Genomic DNA, 17,704 nt, shown 5'->3' on the forward strand with positions numbered 1-17,704 from the left:
TCTTAGTATGGATGTTTCTGTTTTTGCTGTGCTTTCCTATCGACTAATAGATTTCTTAGCTTGTATGTTTGTGTTCTAAATGTATATTTTTACAATGTAAACCCGTTCTGCTTTGCCAATGCAATAAGTAACGGTATAGTAAATAAATAAACGATAAATAGTCCAACAATGATATATACATAGTGGGGGTAATTCAAATCATTAAACAGCAACCCTGCGCTTCCAGATTACTTCAATCACACTTAAGCAGTGGGCAAATCAAGTCAAATAGGAGCCTCAGCAGCAACTCATATAAACTTTAAAATTTGTCTGCTTATTAAGCAACTGCAATCGGACCTGTTTGAAAGTTTATATGAAATATTTTCTATAAGTGAAACATTCTGAGATTAAGAGTCATAGCATATGGAAGCTGATGATGATACAGACAAGTCACAGGATATGTTCCTGTGTGAAACGAGTTGCTGCTGAGGCTCTATCTGACTTGATTTGCAACTGCAATTGGACCCATTTTAAAATTTATATGAAATATATTCTATAAGTGAAATAATGTGAGATTAAGGGCCCCGTTTACTAAGACTCACTAGTATTTTTAGCGTGAGCTAATTGTTAGCATGCGCCAATGCTAGAGACACCCATATATTCCTATGGATGTCTCTAGTGTTAGCGCATGCTAATTTTTAACACACGCTAAAAACATTAGCATGCCTATAGTGCGGCTTAGTAACAGAGCTGCCTAGGAATCCCGATTTTTGAGAGGGAGATTTTTAGTACACGCCCCAGCCCCGCCCCATTCTTCCTTGGCTCTACCCACTCTGCCTCACGGCTCCACCCCCTGGCACACCTCAGTCCCACGGCCATGCCAGAAAATATTTTATTTACACCAGTGACAGCTGGGATGGGTAAGAGAGAGAGTTTCAGTTCACTCTATTACACCCCTTAGCCAGCATCTATTCCCCCCAGGGACATAACGCGAGGGGGCCCTGGCCCCCTCACTTTGAGCTTAAGCCCACTCCAAAATTGTGGCACTGGTTTATTATCAACCAGATAGAGATAAGAGTTTTGAGTTTTGGTACAGTATAAGTCATCACAAAAACAAAACATAAGAAAACCAATGGACTACATTAGGGACTTATAGCCCATTTAGTTATGTTTACACATAAGAGATCTGCATGAAACAAAATATTTATTTTTATTTTGACTTATAAAACCACTTGTCCCTGAAACATGTTCAAAACAGAATAATCAATTTGTTAATCTAAAATGTAAACTTCTACAAAATAGATGCAGATGTGATTCCATGTATCCCAATGAAAGGAGAGTTTAACTTTACTTCCATTTAATTTCAGTATATTCCATCTTTATAACATCAGGATTCTCAAGGCAGATTGCAACAACAGTTAATATGAACCCATCAAGGAACAGGATATTCCCACTGAAAGTTGGCCATCTGTTTCTCTACCAGCTGCAATAACTTATTAAGCTGTTTTAGTAACATAGTAACATAGTAGATGACGGCAGAAAAAGACCTGCACGATCCATCCAGTCTGCCCAACAAGATAACTCATATGTGCTACTTTTTGTGTATACCCTACTTTGATTTGTACCTGTGCCCTTCAGGACACAGACCGTATAAGTCTGCCCAGCACTATCCCCGCCTCCTAACCACCAGCCCCGCCTCCCAACCGCTGGCTCTGGCACAGACCGTATAAGTCTGCCCAGCTCTATCCTCACCTCCCAACCACCAGCCCCGCCTCCCAACCACCGGCTCTGGCACAGACCGTACAAGTCTGCCCAGCACTATCCCCGCCTCCCAACCACCAGTCCCGCTTCTCACCACCGGCTCTGGCACGGACCGTATAAGTCTTCCCAGCACTATCCCCGCCTCCCTACCACCAGCCCCGCCTCACGATCTTGTGATTTTGAATTGATATTTCTCCCCTCTTCTTCCCTCAACCTTCTTCCCCTGAGCCTACTTTTAATTTTTTTCAAAACTTGCTGGGCGGTGGCAGCAATTCATAGGCGCTGCCCTGTAGCTGGCCTGACATCTTCTCTCTCTGCTGCACGGCCCACCACAGCCAAAACAGGAAGTTACCTCAGAGAGGGCGGGCCACCACAATAGAGAGAGAATGTTGGGCTGGCGGCAGGGCAGCACCTGTGAATCGCTTCCATCAGCTGGAAAGTTTTGAAACAAATTAAATGTAGCACTCAGGGAAAGAGGGTTGAGGGAGGGAAGAAGGAAAAGAGGAGATGCTAGTCTGGGGGGGGGGGGGGGGGGGGGGGGAGTTGCGGCAAGGGAAAGATGCCGGAAGATTGCAGCAGACTCAGTGCCTCCCAGGACTGCCCCTATCAGCGGAAGACTTTGCCGCTTTGGCAAGAGTGCGGGAGATAACCCACCAAAGCGGGAGTCTCCTGCTCCATGCGGGAGACTTGGCAGGTCTGTAGTAAACCGGGCCTTAAGGGTCCTGACATATGGAAGCCGATGATGAAGCAGGCAAATACACAAGATATGCTCCTGTTTGAAATGAGTTGCTGCTGAGGCTCCTATTTGACTTGATTCGCCCACTGCATAAGTGTGATTGAAGTCATCTACAAGCACAAGGTTGCTACTTAACCCATTAGTGCCCATTGTTCCCATATTTGCTCCCACATATGGGAACATTGGGCAGTAATAGGTTAATGAGTTGGCAGAGAGTGGGCATTCCTGTGCTAATCAGTTACTTCATGCTAACTGGATAGCGCACTGAGAGCAGGTGAGCCCTTAACACCTACCGTGCTCACACGGTAAAAGATTTTAATGGCCATACACTAATGACAACATTAGCGCATGACCATTAGTACAAAAAATACAAAAAAAGGCCACTTTTATAACTGCAGTAAAAATGGTCTTAGCATACAGGAAAAACCCAAGTATGGGCCACTTTTGATGCAGATAAAGGACCACTTAATTCTGCAATCGGCAGAGCTTAGTCGAGATCGGGTGGCAGAGCCGGTGGTGGGAGGCAGGGATAGTACTGGGCAGACTTATACGGTCTGTGCCAGAGCCGGTGGTGGGAAGCGGGACTGGTGGTTGGGAGGTGGGGATAGTGCTGGGCGGACTTATACGGTCTGTGCCAGAGCCGGTGGTGGGAGGCAGGAATAGTACTGGGCAGACTTATACGGTCTGTGCCAGAGCCGGTGGTGGGAGGCGGGACTGGTGGTTGGGAGGTGGGGATAGTGCTGGGCAGACTTATACGGTCTGTGCCAGAGCCAGTGGTGGGAGGCAGGGATAGTGCTGGGCAGACTTATACGGTCTGTGCCAGAGCCGGTGGTCGAGGGCGGGGCTGGTGGTTGGGAGGCGGAGATAGTGCTGGGCAGACTTATACGGTCTGTGCCAGAGCCGGTGGTGGGAGGCAGGGATAGTGCTGGGCAGACTTATATGGTCTGTGCCAGAGCCGGTGGTCAAAGGCGGGGTTGGTGGTTGGGAGGCGGGGATAGTGCTGGGCAGACTTATACGGTCTGTGCCAGAGCCAGTGGCGGGAGGCGGGCTGGTGGTTGGGAGGCGGGATAGTGCTGGGCAGACTTATACGGTCTGTGCCAGAGCCAGTGGCGGGAGGCGGGGCTGGTGGTTGGGAGGCGGGGATAGTGCTGGGAAGACTTATACGGTCTGTGCCAGAGCCGGTGGTGGGAGGCAGGGATAGTGCTGGGCAGACTTATACGGTCTGTGCCAGAGCCGGTGGTCAAAGGCGGGGCTGGTGGTTGAGAGGCGGGGATAGTGCTGGGCAGACTTATACGGTCTGTGCCAGAGCCGGTGGCGGGAGGCGGGGCTGGTGGTTGGAGGCAGGGATAGTGCTGGCAGACTTATACGGTCTGTTCCCTGAAGAGCACAGGTACAAATGAAAGTAGGGTATACACAAAAAGTAGCACATATGAGTTATCTTGTTGGGCAGACTGGATGGACTGTACAGGTCTTTTTCTGCCGTCATCTGCTATGTTACTAAGTTACTATGTACTGTTCCCTTTAAACTGAGCGGGAGTCCTCCATCTGCATTGCTGCCAATGGGGGCTGGTGCATCAATATTATGTTTTCAATCACTAGGGACAAGCAGGTTCCCTGGAGTCCTGCAGAGTTTGCCTGTCCCTCACTATTGAAAATGTAAAAGTAAAACAGCACCCCCGAACTGGCAGGACTGTAGGTGTAGGGCTCCCGATCAGCATAGAGGGAACAGTAGGCAACAGTTCTCAGATAAGCACGGACATTTTATTTATAGAACACCAATATTTCTCTCCACAAAAAGGGGGCACTGTTAGGGGGTTGGGCAAGAGCAGCAAAAAGGTTATATATACATTTGGTACAACTTCAAAAACTTAAGCAGCAGCTAGGCAAAAAAAAAAAATGGTGAGTGTCACATATAGATTGGCTAAATGCACTTAAGTAGATTTCCAGCTGCCTAAAACTATGGGGGCTTATTTACAAAACGGCGGTAAGCCCAACGCGGGCTTAACGCCGACTAAAAGGGAAGTACCGCCAGGCTACTGCAGCAGCCCGGCGGTAGTTTCCTCCCCCAGCGTGTGCCATTTCTGATGCTGCAAAAATATTTAAATTTTTATAGCGCTGGTTTGTACCCGGCGGTAATCAGGCAGTGCTGCACGCTGTACGGTTACCACCAGGTTAGCGCAGGAGCCCTTATCTCCACCTCAATGGGTAGTGGTAAGTGATTCCTCCCCCCCTCCCCCCCCCCGACATGGTCACAAGTGGTTCACTTGCCACACGGCCATTTCTTTAAGAAAAGGTTATCAATAGAAATCAAACAAAATAAAACATGGAAAAGAAAATAAGATGATACCTTTTTTATTGGATATAACTTAATACATTTCTTGATTAGCTTTCAAAGGTTGCCCTTCTTCATCATAATTTGCATAACTTTGCTGCAAAATGAGGCATTTCTGAGAAAAAGGGGTGTTTCAGGAACTTATTTTGAACCAACACATGCAGCCTAAATTTTCAAAACTACTGTATATGCATAATCACCATGCTAATAATATGCACAAGTAACACCAATGATTTGAAACAGATAAATTACATGAATTAGGCACAAATTTAGCCACATCCTAATGCGATATTTAGTCTCAGTTTATGACTAATACACTGCCAACCACTGGAAAACACAGCATCATACAACCTTGTAAATGTAATTGAATCAATGTAATCTCTAACAACTTTTAAATGTAAGCCACATTGAACCGAAATTTGTTTTTGGATAATCATGGGATACAAGTATGAATAAATAAATAAATAAAAATAAATGTACCTTGTGGTTTGTGCAGGTTTAAAATTATGTGGATGCTTGTGTGTACTGCTAAAAATAGACCTAGAGATTTGGGGGGGGGGGGGGGGGGGGAGTGCCCTCTGATTTTTACCTTATTTCATACTGGAATCCATTTCTCATACTCCCTAATCCATACACTGGTAATAAGCTCAGGGCACGGTTTCTAAACACGAGTGTCTGTTGTTGGGGGTTAATCCCCTGATTCTATAGAAGTCACAAATTTAGGCATGCTCCTGATTAGCGTGCGCAATTTAATAGAATAACGAGCCAATCAGTGCCAATAATTGGCTTTTTAGATTTAATTGGACTTACATGCGTAAAATTAGGCACAGGATCTGTGCCTAAAATTTACGCACGGCCCAAAAAAGAGGGCATGGAAATGGAAGGGTCATGAGCATTTTGGGGTGGATCAGGGGCATGGATTTAAGTTACACACGTAATTATAGAATAACAGGGCTCCACACATAAATTTATGTACAGGCATTTGCACCACATTTTCATTGGTACAAATGCCGGCACCTAAATATACACGTAACTTCTCTATTTAAGCATTATTCTATAATGGGCTACAGAAATCTGGGCTTTCTAGCCCATTATAAGCCATAAAATTGTAAATTGTACTGCTTTGTTTGTCACTCTCCTGTCTCCATGCATATCCCCCTGTCTCACCCATCCACCTCCATCCCCACCCTGTTAGACTGTCACTAAAATGCTTTGATGTCTCACTTATATATACTATCATCTACCAAGATTTGCTTATTTCCGATCTGACGAAGAAGGGCAACCTTCGAAAGCTAATCAAGAAATGTATTAAGTTATGTCCAATAAAAAAGGTATCATCTTATTTTCTTTTTCATGTTTTATTTCTATTGATTACCTTCCAAGAAAAGAAAATCAATAACAAATTTCCTGCCTCAGCCTTTCTGCTGTATTTCACCATAAAAGTAGATTGCCTGCCCACCACCCCCAGCCCCTGTTGGCCTTCACACTGCCAGATGTTCAGCCCTAACTAAAAGCTATGCAATGCGGATCCTGAGCCCTTAAAACTCCTGAAGCACTGGGAATGAGTAATCCCCACCCCAGCTTTCCAACATGAAGTTTGACTGTGCACACTCCTTTCAATTCTCTTTAATTTCATCACTTTGGAAGTTTGGAATGTATTGGCAAATGAGGATAACCTTGTACAGAATGTATAGGTAGGAAAACAGATGTTTAGGTCCATGTTTTTATTTTAAAAACTACGGGGCCCTTTTATTAAGCTGTGTAGGCTCCTACATGCGCCCAACACGCATCAATTTTGAGTTACCGCCCGGCTACCATGTGGCCCTTGCGGTAATTTCATTTTTGACACGTGTCATATGGTCGTTAATAAAAGGAGCTCATTGTGAACACTATCCACCCTAAAAGGGTGTCTTGTGGCTCTACATGAGAATTGTGATATTATTATCCCTTGTTTCATATTGTTTTGGGTTTTTTTTTTTACAATTTTTACATTATAATACAAGATTACTCTTGATTCGGCAAAGTGTTATTGATTTATGTAAAACACCTTGTTTCATATTGTTGACGGTCTGCGTTTTCCGTATGGGTGGTATATTGGTGTATTAAGTTCTGCCCAGTGTAATATTTATGGTACAGTAAGGTTCTGAGTGTGTTTTTGCACAAAGTTGTGCATAGTGTTTTGCAGTTGAGCGATTGAGATTAGTATATGCTTTCAGCAACCACTTTATTCTTTGACATATGATACATATCTAATATCTAAATTTTATAAAAAGTATTGTGACTATTTTATTTTTACTTACTTTTTTTCTGTGTGTTCTCAGACAATTATGGATGTAAGCTCTGCCCCTGGCCCCACCCCTACCCCACCCCCTTTAGCCTCCCCGAACAGTTGGGCCACCGACCGCCTATGGACGATGCCCAGAGGCAGAAGTGAGTGGGCATAGCTCCTGCCTCATGTGAGGTATGGGGGTTGGGTGAGTTGGCTCCTGCTAGACTACTGGGGATTGATTTTGTGACTGGGGAGAGGGGAGGGGAGGGATCAAAGAGACCAGAGGGACCGGGGGGGGGGGGGGCACTAGACCACCAGGGCATTTTTTTTAAATGAAGGAAACAGGGAAGAGGGAAAGGGGGATGGGGAAGGGAGGGGGGCATTACACCACTAGGGATTAAATATCAGGCATGAGAAAGGGAATGCTGGGTCAGAAATCAGTCAGGGGTGGGGGCCCAAAAGATGAGCAGAGGGGAAATTTTAAAGTTGGGGATGGGGGAAGGGTGTTTGAGTCAGGTTGGGGAGAGAGACAGAGGTTCAAAAAAGGGCAACCAAAACGATAAAGGGGATGGAACTCCTCTCATATAAAGAAAGAGTAAAGAGATTAAGGCTCTTAGTCTTGGAAAAGAGTCAGCTGAGGGGAGATATGATTGAGGTCTACAAAATCCTGAGTGGTGTAGAACGAGTGGAAGTGAATCTATTATTTACTCTTTCAAAAAGTACAAAGACTTGGAGACACTCAAGGAAGTTACATGGAAATACTTTTAGAGCAAATAGGAGGAAATATTTTTTTCACTCAGCGAATAGTGAAGCTCTAGAACTCTTTGCCGGAGGATGTAGTAACAGTGGTTGGTGTATCTGGGTTTTAAAAAGGTTTGCACGTGTTCCTGAGGAAAAGCCCATAATCTGCTTTTGAGACAGACATGGGGAAGCCACTGCTTGCCCTGGGATTGGTGGCATGGAATGCTGCTCTATTTGGGTTTCTGCCAGGTATTGTGACCTGACTTGGCCACTATTGGAAACAGGATACAGGGCTAGATGGACCATTGGTCTAACCCAATATGGCTATTCTTATGTTCTTATGTAAAAACGTCTAGGGCAAAAATTAGGATGTTTTTATCTGGACCTGTTTCAATCATGACTAAACGACAAAAACGGAAGAACCAATCCTCGCAAGTCGCACAGATGACAGACAGGAAGATTGCAATAAGGACACAGTCTATGATAGTACTAAGAAAGCTTTAATCAACACAAGGCATGACTCAACACGGGCCTCTGTTTCAGCCAGACAGCCTGCATCAGGAGTCCGAAGCCACTAATTGTGAGCCTTCCAAAATGCAGAAAATATTAACCATACCTATAGATAGGAGACACCTGTAGAACTGAGGGCTTTTGTAGTGGTGTGCACAGTTAGGTACAGTAAGTTTTTAGGAGTTTCTGAAGAGCTCACAACACAAAATAAGGGTGTTAAGGCAGGATTTGTACCTGGATCCCTTTATGTGAATCCACTCCACTGACCACTAGGCTGCCCCTCTGTTCTGCTGGGATGTCTGTGTGGCCAGTTTACTAGGAAGGTGCCACACAGCAATTCCTTTGCCTTCTTTTTGTGTGTTTTACTCTAGGCCATGTTTTTCAATGGAACCTAAAGAAATGTGTACTGAGCACAAAAACGTCTGGAAATTAGAGATTTTTGAAACAAAAAAAAAAAGATATTTTTTTCTGGTTCAAAAATTGCTATGCTCAGGATAAGAATTTTAGCAAACCATCTACACTTGGACATGGACGTCATATCAACATAGACGTCATGCCCCTCCACATGATCAGTGAATGTAGTTATATTATTGGTGACGTCTGTAAAAATTGGGAAAGGAGCACATTCAATGATACTGCTATTCAACATGGAGAAATGTAATTGGTAATATTTAAGTTATTGAGCAACAGAAATATCATTGTTTAGTCACTTGATTACTTTTTTAAAAGTTTTGCTATTTATTTTGCAAACTAAAATATCCCCATTGGTCATTTTATGGAAGCTATTATGGGATATTTCTAGATCTGATCGATCTAATATAATCTATACTTCAGCACAACAGGAAAACCCAGAAATACAGCTGAAAACATGCAACATTTAACTTGCTTCACGTATCATTTCCCAATCTCGACTGCGCACAGTAAATTCATGTCTCATGTATCACAGTTCAGCTCCCAGGTTGTTCTGAACTGTAAAATTTGTAGGGCTCATCAAACCCTTTGGTCTCAGCTGTTAGCCATTGTGTGGAAGACTAATATGAATGATATATGTTTTTAAGCGATATATGCAAATATGGTATTTACAGCTATATGACTCCTTATGAGCAGAGACTACAGTCAATCTGTATGGCTTTAAAAGCACTAGTGTTTTCTAAGTGCTACAAACTGAAAGGGCCTTAGTCAAAACGTCAATTTCTGTCTAAGGAAAATATCTTTATTGAGTAAAGGCCAGCAGCCTGATCCATCCAGGCCTTTTCCCAGGAGACACAAAATGAGATGACAGGCGTGGAGGGGCATAATCGAAAGGGGCGCCCAAGTTTTCCTGAGGACGTCCTCGCAGAACCTCCCGGTGAAGGGGCGGGGAAACCCGTATTATCGAAACAAGATGGGCGTCCATCTTTTGTTTCGATAATATGGTCGGGGATGCCCAAATTTTAACATTTAGGTCGTCCATAGATGTGGTCATCCTTAGACTTGGTCATTTCTGATTTTCGGTGATAATGGAAACTAAGGACACCCATCTCAGAAACGACCAAATGCAGGCCCTTTGTTCGTGGGAGGAGCCAGCATTCGTAGTGCACTGGTCCTCCTCACATGTCAGGACACCAACTGGGCACCCTAGGGGGCAATGCAGTGGAGTTCATAAATTGCTCCCAGATACATAGTTCCCTTACCTTGTGTGCTGAGCCCCCCAACACCCCCCCCCCCACCAAAACCCACTACCCACAACTGTACACCACTACCATAGCCCTTACAGGTGAAGGGAGGCACCTAGATATGGGTACAGTGGGTTTTGGAGGGCTCACATTTACCACCACAAGTGTAACAGGTAGGTGGGGGGATGGGCCTGGGTCCGCCTGCATGAAGAGCACTGCACCCACTAAAACTGCTCCAGGGACCTGCATACTGCTGTCATGGAGCTGGGTATGATTTTTGAGACTGGCAACAAATATTTTTTAAATGTTTTTTGAGGGTGGAAGGGGGTTAGTGACCACTGGGGGAGTAAGGGAGATTCCCTCCGGTGGTCATCTGGTCAGTTCAAGCACCTTTTTGTGGCTTGGTCATAAGAAAAAAAGGGCCAAGTAAAGTCGTCCAAGTGTTCGTCGGGGACACCCTTTTTTTTTCCATTATGGGTCGAGGACGACCATGTGTTAGGCATGCCCATGTCCCGCCTTCACTACGCCTCCGACATGCCTTTGGTGACAGAAAGCAGCTGGGGACGCCCAAAGTCGGTTTTCCATTATACCGATTTGGGCGACCCTGTGAATAGGACGCCCATCTTGCAATTTGTGTCGAAAGATGGGCGTCCTTCTCTTTCAAAAATAAGCCTGATAGCGAATCAGACCCTAAATACACAGAGAGTAGGATGTTGAGGAAGCAGTGTGTATGAACAGGGGCTTAGCTACGGGTAGGCCTGGATGGGCCCAGGCCCACCCAATTTGTCCTGCTCCTCCAATCCGGTGCTGGTCTTCTAGGTGCCGGTTAAGCTGCAGTGAGAGTGCTGCACAGCCTGAGCCTTTCAGTTCTACCCTGGCTCAGCTGCGCTTCTGGCCCTTTATTCACCAATTTAAATGCAAACTCGCATAACAAAAGTCACTAACAATTACACTCCTTAACGGCCCTCAACTCCCCCCCCCCCCCCCCTTTGCTTTTGCCCCTTTAAAACTTTCCTGCTTCAGCTGCTCGGCAGGCTGGACCCGAGGAACAGCAAGGGAAAGTGATCGGGATGTGGCTCATGAGCCGACTTTTGTTTCTTTTATTGCAAGTGAGCCTTTGCTGGGGGGAGGGGGGCTCCGAGCCCTACAGGAGGGAGGTGAATGCAGGGCTACGGATCCGAGTAATCTTCTTCCTACCCACCTCAAAACTTGTAGAAAACTGTGGTCTCTTAGTACTGCTGCAGATCAGAAACTGAAAACCCTTCTCGTCCGACCCCCAACACCTTCAGCAAGGCAGAATTTAACATTAACATCCCCCCCCCCCACACACACACACACACACACACACACACACACACACACACGTGGGGTTGAATCCCTAACCTCTTTCGGCCTTACAGTGAGAATCTTCTTCGGATCTCGTCCCACTACCAGCTAAAATGAAAGGGCTGAGGATTCCCATTCCACCAACCTGTACCTCCTCTGTAATACTCTAGCAGTAAAAGAGAGGGGCATTGCCATTTCTAAAGTAGCTAGAGGGGGGGGCGTAGATTTCTTGAAAAAACGGCGCCTATGCGCATTCACCGCCACTTTAGATCATGCGGTGCCGCTGTCTTCCCGTTTGCACGTGGTGCCACTCAAACCAGAGAGTGCGCTGTGGTGGCTGAGATGAGCTCTCTCGACATTCTGCTCCTTGAAGGGAAAAGACGTTATTGGGCCCTTGCTGCCTGGGTCAGCCTTCAGTTGGGAGTGAGACCCCCAGAGTCAGCACTCACCCATGGCCCCAAACAGGAACAGGAGTCAGAATATGGAGCACAGTCTGCAAAGCTCTCGGAGTCTGCACCTGCCACCACATGCATACAAATTTGGTTTGAAGCCCAGCTGCCCAGGTAAAATAAACACTTTTTAACATGTACAGTGAGTGTTTGCTGGTGGTGGGCTTCTGGGTGAGGGTGGGCTCTTCACAGCCTAGGGGAAGAAAGGTATATTGAATCATTAAATATGCATTTTTCCCCCTAGGCAGTGTAGAGCCCATCCCCACTCATAAACCCACCAACAATTAATTAATTTTCTGGGTGGGAGTGCACTCAATGCCCAGGTTAAAATAATAATAATAATAATAAAAAGTTGTATGTCTTTTTACGTTGGCGAGTTTTGCGGTGGGGAAGTTCTCTGCTGTGCCCAGCTTAAAATTTAAAAAAAAAGTTTTATATTTAATGTAGGTAGGTTTCTGGGTGGGGGTGGGCTCTGCAGTGGTGTGCTTCAGACATGCCAGACTATGGTGGGATAAGTAGGGGGTAAGACAGGGCTGACACTAGGCTACAGGGAGGGGTGGGGGGTAGGTTGGGGCTGATGCCTAGGTACGGGATGGATGTGGGGAAGGGGAGGGCTGATGCCAGGTTATAGGGATAGATGGGGGGTTGTGTAGAGAAAGGAAGGCTACGGGGATGGATGGATGGGGGGTAGGAAAGGAAGGGTAGGACTAATGCCAGATTATAGGGATGGATGAGGTGAGTAGGGAAAGGAGGGGTAGGACTGATGTCGGGCTACAGGGAGGAATGGAGGGGTAGGGAAGGACAGAGCTGATGCTGGGCAATTGATGAGGGTTGGTCTGTGTTCTGCATGTGACCAAAGTGATTCTTCTGGCATGTGGTTTGTATTGGGATCTATATCAGTCTGAGTAGTCTGACTTTTCCAGTGAGACACATATTGCTGTTGTGTATATTCACTGCTGCCTTTTTAAAGGTACTGTTATTAGTATTTGTGTGTTCAGAATTGGTGGTGTTAAAGTTTGCTACATAGGCTTTGAGTACGTATGCGGTTTATATTGCTAGTGGACAGCTGTTGGGCAGACTGTTTATTAGAAATCCTTCATCAAGTGCACTTTAAGGCATTATTTAGGAGTATCTCAAGAAATGCTACTCTCACTTATATACATAGTGCCCACCCATATTAGCTCTGGGCCCACCCAAAATGTCAGGTCTGGCTACGCCACTGTGTATGAATGACAAAATGTTTATTTACTGAGCTAGATATACCTCCATTCTGGCAAGGCAAAGCAAACCAAAGTGATTTACAGTAATATGGTTCAGATTATGATCCAAGACAAACTAATGGCTCTTAAAATAACTAGTACCACAGCAATTAAAAATGTGAAAGAGTGGAAAATAAATAAAACCAACACTAAACAAGGGAACAGCATAAAAGACATCACATAAAACATAGATTGCCTAGCCCAGTGGTTCTGAAACCTGGTCCTGGAGGCACCCCAGTTAGTCAGGTTACCAGGATATCCACAATGAATATACATGAGAGAGATTTGCATGCACTGCCTCCACTCTCATATTCATGGTGGATATCCTGAAAACCTGACTGACTGGGGTGCCTCCAGGACCAGGTTTCGGAACCACTGGGCCTAGCCTACCCTGAAAAGGCCATTCTAAAGAAATAAACATTAAGTCTTTTTTGAAAGAATTTAACTTTGATTCTAGTCAGAGGTGGGGCCAGAGAGAATTTTATAAGGCTGGGGCTAGACAGGAAAAAGCAGAGTCCCGCAGAGAATCTAATCTCTGTCCTTTAAGATTGACTTCTGAATTTGTATGAAAGCAACTATAACTTTAAAAGCATGATGGATGAAAACCTTAAAACTCACAGAAATGCCCTAGAGGATCAGATTGTTATCTGCTGTGTTCTGTGTGGTGATTTCAAACAGCCTTGTAAGCCGATGAATAAAAAGAGTTCATAGTCTGATGTGCACATAAATAGTGCATTATGCTAGCCAGACACTACCAGGAAAATGTAGTGGCATCATCTCCCAGCCCTTGCTCGGGGACATGAGGACATATGGCCCTGATAGATTAATTTAGAGTGGCCTAAACAGGCATCAAGGAACATGAGCAAACTCATAAAGCTTAGAAATCAGAAGAACCGAGCAGCTTGTCAGTAATTGGGAGCTCATGTATTCAGCTGAACAGGAAAAAAAGAAAGTTCAAATTAGAATATATTCTTCAACTCAACAAGGGCCCAGTTCGCCCATTTAGATGTCAGAAAGGAGACCACTGAAAACAGCTATTCAAAAGATCCAGGCAAATAAAACACTTCTTCTCGAATGTAAAAAGTTTGTTTGGTGAGGGTGAAAGCAGTGAATAGGCCAACAGTGAGAATATAGGAGCCTCCCTACACAAGGGGGTCGATATTCAGCTTGTACATTTGATGACCGGTGGCCACCAGCATTATCCCCAGAAAAGCAATGCCGGGTCACGTCCGAGCTCTAGAATTGAATTACCGGGTTTATGCTAGCAGCGCAAACATATCCAGTTAAGTGCAATACTCAGCACTTAAGCGGCTATGGAGAACACATAAAGATAGGACTGTGTTTTATGCAGTCCTATTTATGCAGTTATCCTAGCTGCTTAAGTGCTGCATATCAGCACTTAACTGACGAAGTGCTGACTCTGCCCTGGGAACACACCCACAAAATAGCTAGTTCTGGATTAGGTGCTAACCAGGTATTTTCAACAGCATTATCCGGTTAAGTGCTGCTTAATATTCCTGGTTAACCCTGGACAAGAAATTTAAATGGCCAGAAGCCATTTCTGGCCATTTAAATTGCTTTGAATACCTAGGAAATAAAGACCATATGGTCTATCCAGTCTGTCCATCTATGCCTTCTACTCTACTATCACTTCCTTAGAAATCTTATGTAATTATCCCAAGCTCTCTTGAATTCAGATGCTATTTTCATCTCCACCACTTCCACCAGGAGGCCATTCCATAAATTCACCACCCCTTCCGTGAAGAAGCATTTCATTGAGTTACTTCTGAGTCTATCCCCTTTCACCTTCATCCTATAACCCCTCGTTCCAGATCTTCCTTTCAATTGAAAGAGACTCGCCGCCTATGTATTTATGCCACATAAGTATTTAAATGTCTTTATCATATCTCCCCTCTCCCGTCTTTCTTCCAAAGAATACATATTGAGATCTTTAAGTCTGTCCCCATACACTTTATGACAAAGATCACTGACCATTTTAGTGGCCGCCCTCTGGACCGACTCCATCCTGCTTATATCTTTTGACGGTGCAGTCTCCAGAATTCTACACAATATTCTAAATGAGGTCTCACCAGAGTCTTATACAGAGGCATCATCATCTCCTTTTTCCTACTGGCCATTCCTCTCCCTATGCACCCAAGCATCCTTCTAGCTTTTGCCATCACCTTTTCTACCTTAAGATCATCACATATGATCACACCCAAGTCCCGCTCCTCTTTCATGCACAAAAGTTCTTCACCCCCTAAATCACACCATTCTCTTGGGTTTTTGCAGCCCAAATGCATGACCCTGTGTTTTTTACATTTAAGTCTAAGCTGCCAAATTCCAGACCATTCCTCTAGCTTCACTAAGTTCTTCCTCATGTTATTCACACCATCAGGGGTGTCTACCCTATTGCAGATTTTGGTATCATCCACAAAGAGGCAAACCGTACCAGAGAACCTTTCAGCAATATGGCTTACAAAAATGTTTAAACAAACTGACCCAAGAATAGAGCCTTGCTGCACACTAGTAGTAACATCCTGTCCTCAGAATGAGCTCCATTTACAGCTACCTTCTGCCGCCTTCCACTCAACCAGTTCCAAACCCAGTCAGTCATTTTAGGGCCCATACTGAGGGAACTCAGTTTATTTATTAATCGTCTGTGCGGAACCATGTCAAAGGACTGGCTAAAATCTAAACACACCACATCTAGCGCTCTCCCTCGATCCAACTTTCTGGTCATCCAGTCAAAGAAATCAATCAGATTTGCCTGACAAGACCTGCCTCTAGTGAAACCAGGTCCTGTAATCCACTGGATTCCAAAACATTTTCTATTCTCTCTTTTAAAAGCGCTTCCATTAATTTACTTACCACAGAAGTCAGACTTACCAGCCTGTAGTTCCCAACCTCTTCCTTACTTCTGCTTTTGTAGAGATTGACCGCATCTGCCTTTTTCTAGTCCTCCGGGACCACTCTCAACTCTAGAGAAGCACTAAATTGTCCGCCAGCAGAGCCACTAGAACTTCCCAAAGTTCCTTCAGTAACCTTGGATGTATGCCATCCAGCCCCGTTGCTTTGTACACCTTTAGTTTAGCCAGCTCCTCACAAACACAGTCCTTTGCAAATCATTCAAGGACTATCACCCCTCCATTCCTATTTTTGTTCGTCTTCTGTGGTCTTGCTCCTGGCCCTTCAGCTGTGAACACAGAACAGAAATATTTGTCAAGCAATTCCGCCTTATCTTTATCAGCTGCTAAATATTCCTCCCCTTCACCCTTGAGTCTCACAATGCCACTTTTGTACTTCCTCCTATCGCTAACATATCTTTAAAAAATGCCTTGTCCTCCCCCCCCCCCCCCCCCCCATTTTACCGTATTGGCTATTTTTTCTTCCTTTTGCATCTTTGTTTTCCTGATTACTCTACCAGCTTCTCTTAGCTTTTCCAGATATTGTCGCCTGTTTTCCTCTTTCTGCAATCTCTTGTAGTTTATAAAGGCTAACTAACCTCTTTTTCCTTACCTTTTCAGCTACTACTTTTGAGAATTATAATGGCCTCCTTTTCCCCTTACTTTTATTTACTTTCCTTACAAAAAGGTTTGCTGCCCTTATAGTAGCTCGTTTCAGTTTTGCTCACTGCTTTCTAACCTCTTCCAGATGTTCCCATCCAGACAGTAATTCTTTGAGGTAATCCCCCATCTGAATAAAGTTAATTTTTTTGAAGTCTAGAACCTTCACTTTTGAATGAATCCTCTCTACACCCATCAGGTGATTACTGGATGTCAGATGATCACTTACTATAACATCAGAAACACTGTCCCCATTAGTAAGCAGTAAGTCCAGTACATAAGTACATAAGTAATGCCATACTGGGAAAAGACCAAGGGTCCATCGAGCCCAGCATCCTGTCCACGACAGCGGCCAATCCAGGCCAAGGGCACCTGGCAAGCTTCCCAAACGTACAAACATTCTATACATGTTATTCCTGGGATTTTGGATTTTTCCAAGTCCGTTTAGTAGCGGTTTATGAATTTGTCCTTTAGGAAACCGTCCAACCTCTTTTTAAACTCTGCTAAGCTAACCGCCTTCACCACATTTTCCGGCAATGAATTCCAGAGTTTAATTACACGTTGGGTGAAGAAAATGTTTCTCCGATTTGTTTTAAATTTACTACACTGTAGTTTCATCGCATGCCCCCTAGTCCTAGTATTTTTGGAAAGCGTGAACAGACGCTTCACATCCACCTGTTCCACTCCACTCATGATTTTATATACCTCTATCATGTCTCCCCTCGGCCGTCTCTTCTCCAAGCTGAATAGCCCTAGCCTCCTTAGTCTTTCTTCATAGGGAAGTCGTCCCATCCCCGCTATCATTTTAGTCGCCCTTCGCTGCACCTTTTCCAATTCTACTATATCTTTCTTGAGATGCGGCGACCAGAATTGAACACAATACTCAAGGTGCGGTCGCACCATGGAGCGATACAACGGCATTATAACATCCTCACACCTGTTTTCCATACCTTTCCTAATAATACCCAACATTCTATTCGCTTTCCTAGCCGCAGCACCACACTGAGCAGAAGGTTTCAGCGTGTTATCAACGACGACACCCAGATCCCTTTCTTGGTCCGTAACTCCTAACATGGAACCTTGCATGACATAGCTATAATTCGGGTTCTTTTTTCCCACAT

The 17,704-nt window shown here is 44.7% G+C and overlaps 1 protein-coding gene across 1 annotated transcript in view; it reads right to left on the reverse strand.

Annotated features, from left to right (window-relative positions):
• The window catches only part of SHC4 (SHC adaptor protein 4), a 147,626-nt gene that overhangs the window by 74,270 nt on the left and 55,652 nt on the right, over positions 1-17,704 (reverse strand).

The sequence above is a fragment of the Microcaecilia unicolor genome, chromosome 1, assembly GCF_901765095.1.
Source record: "Microcaecilia unicolor chromosome 1, aMicUni1.1, whole genome shotgun sequence".
Taxonomy (NCBI): domain Eukaryota; kingdom Metazoa; phylum Chordata; class Amphibia; order Gymnophiona; family Siphonopidae; genus Microcaecilia; species Microcaecilia unicolor.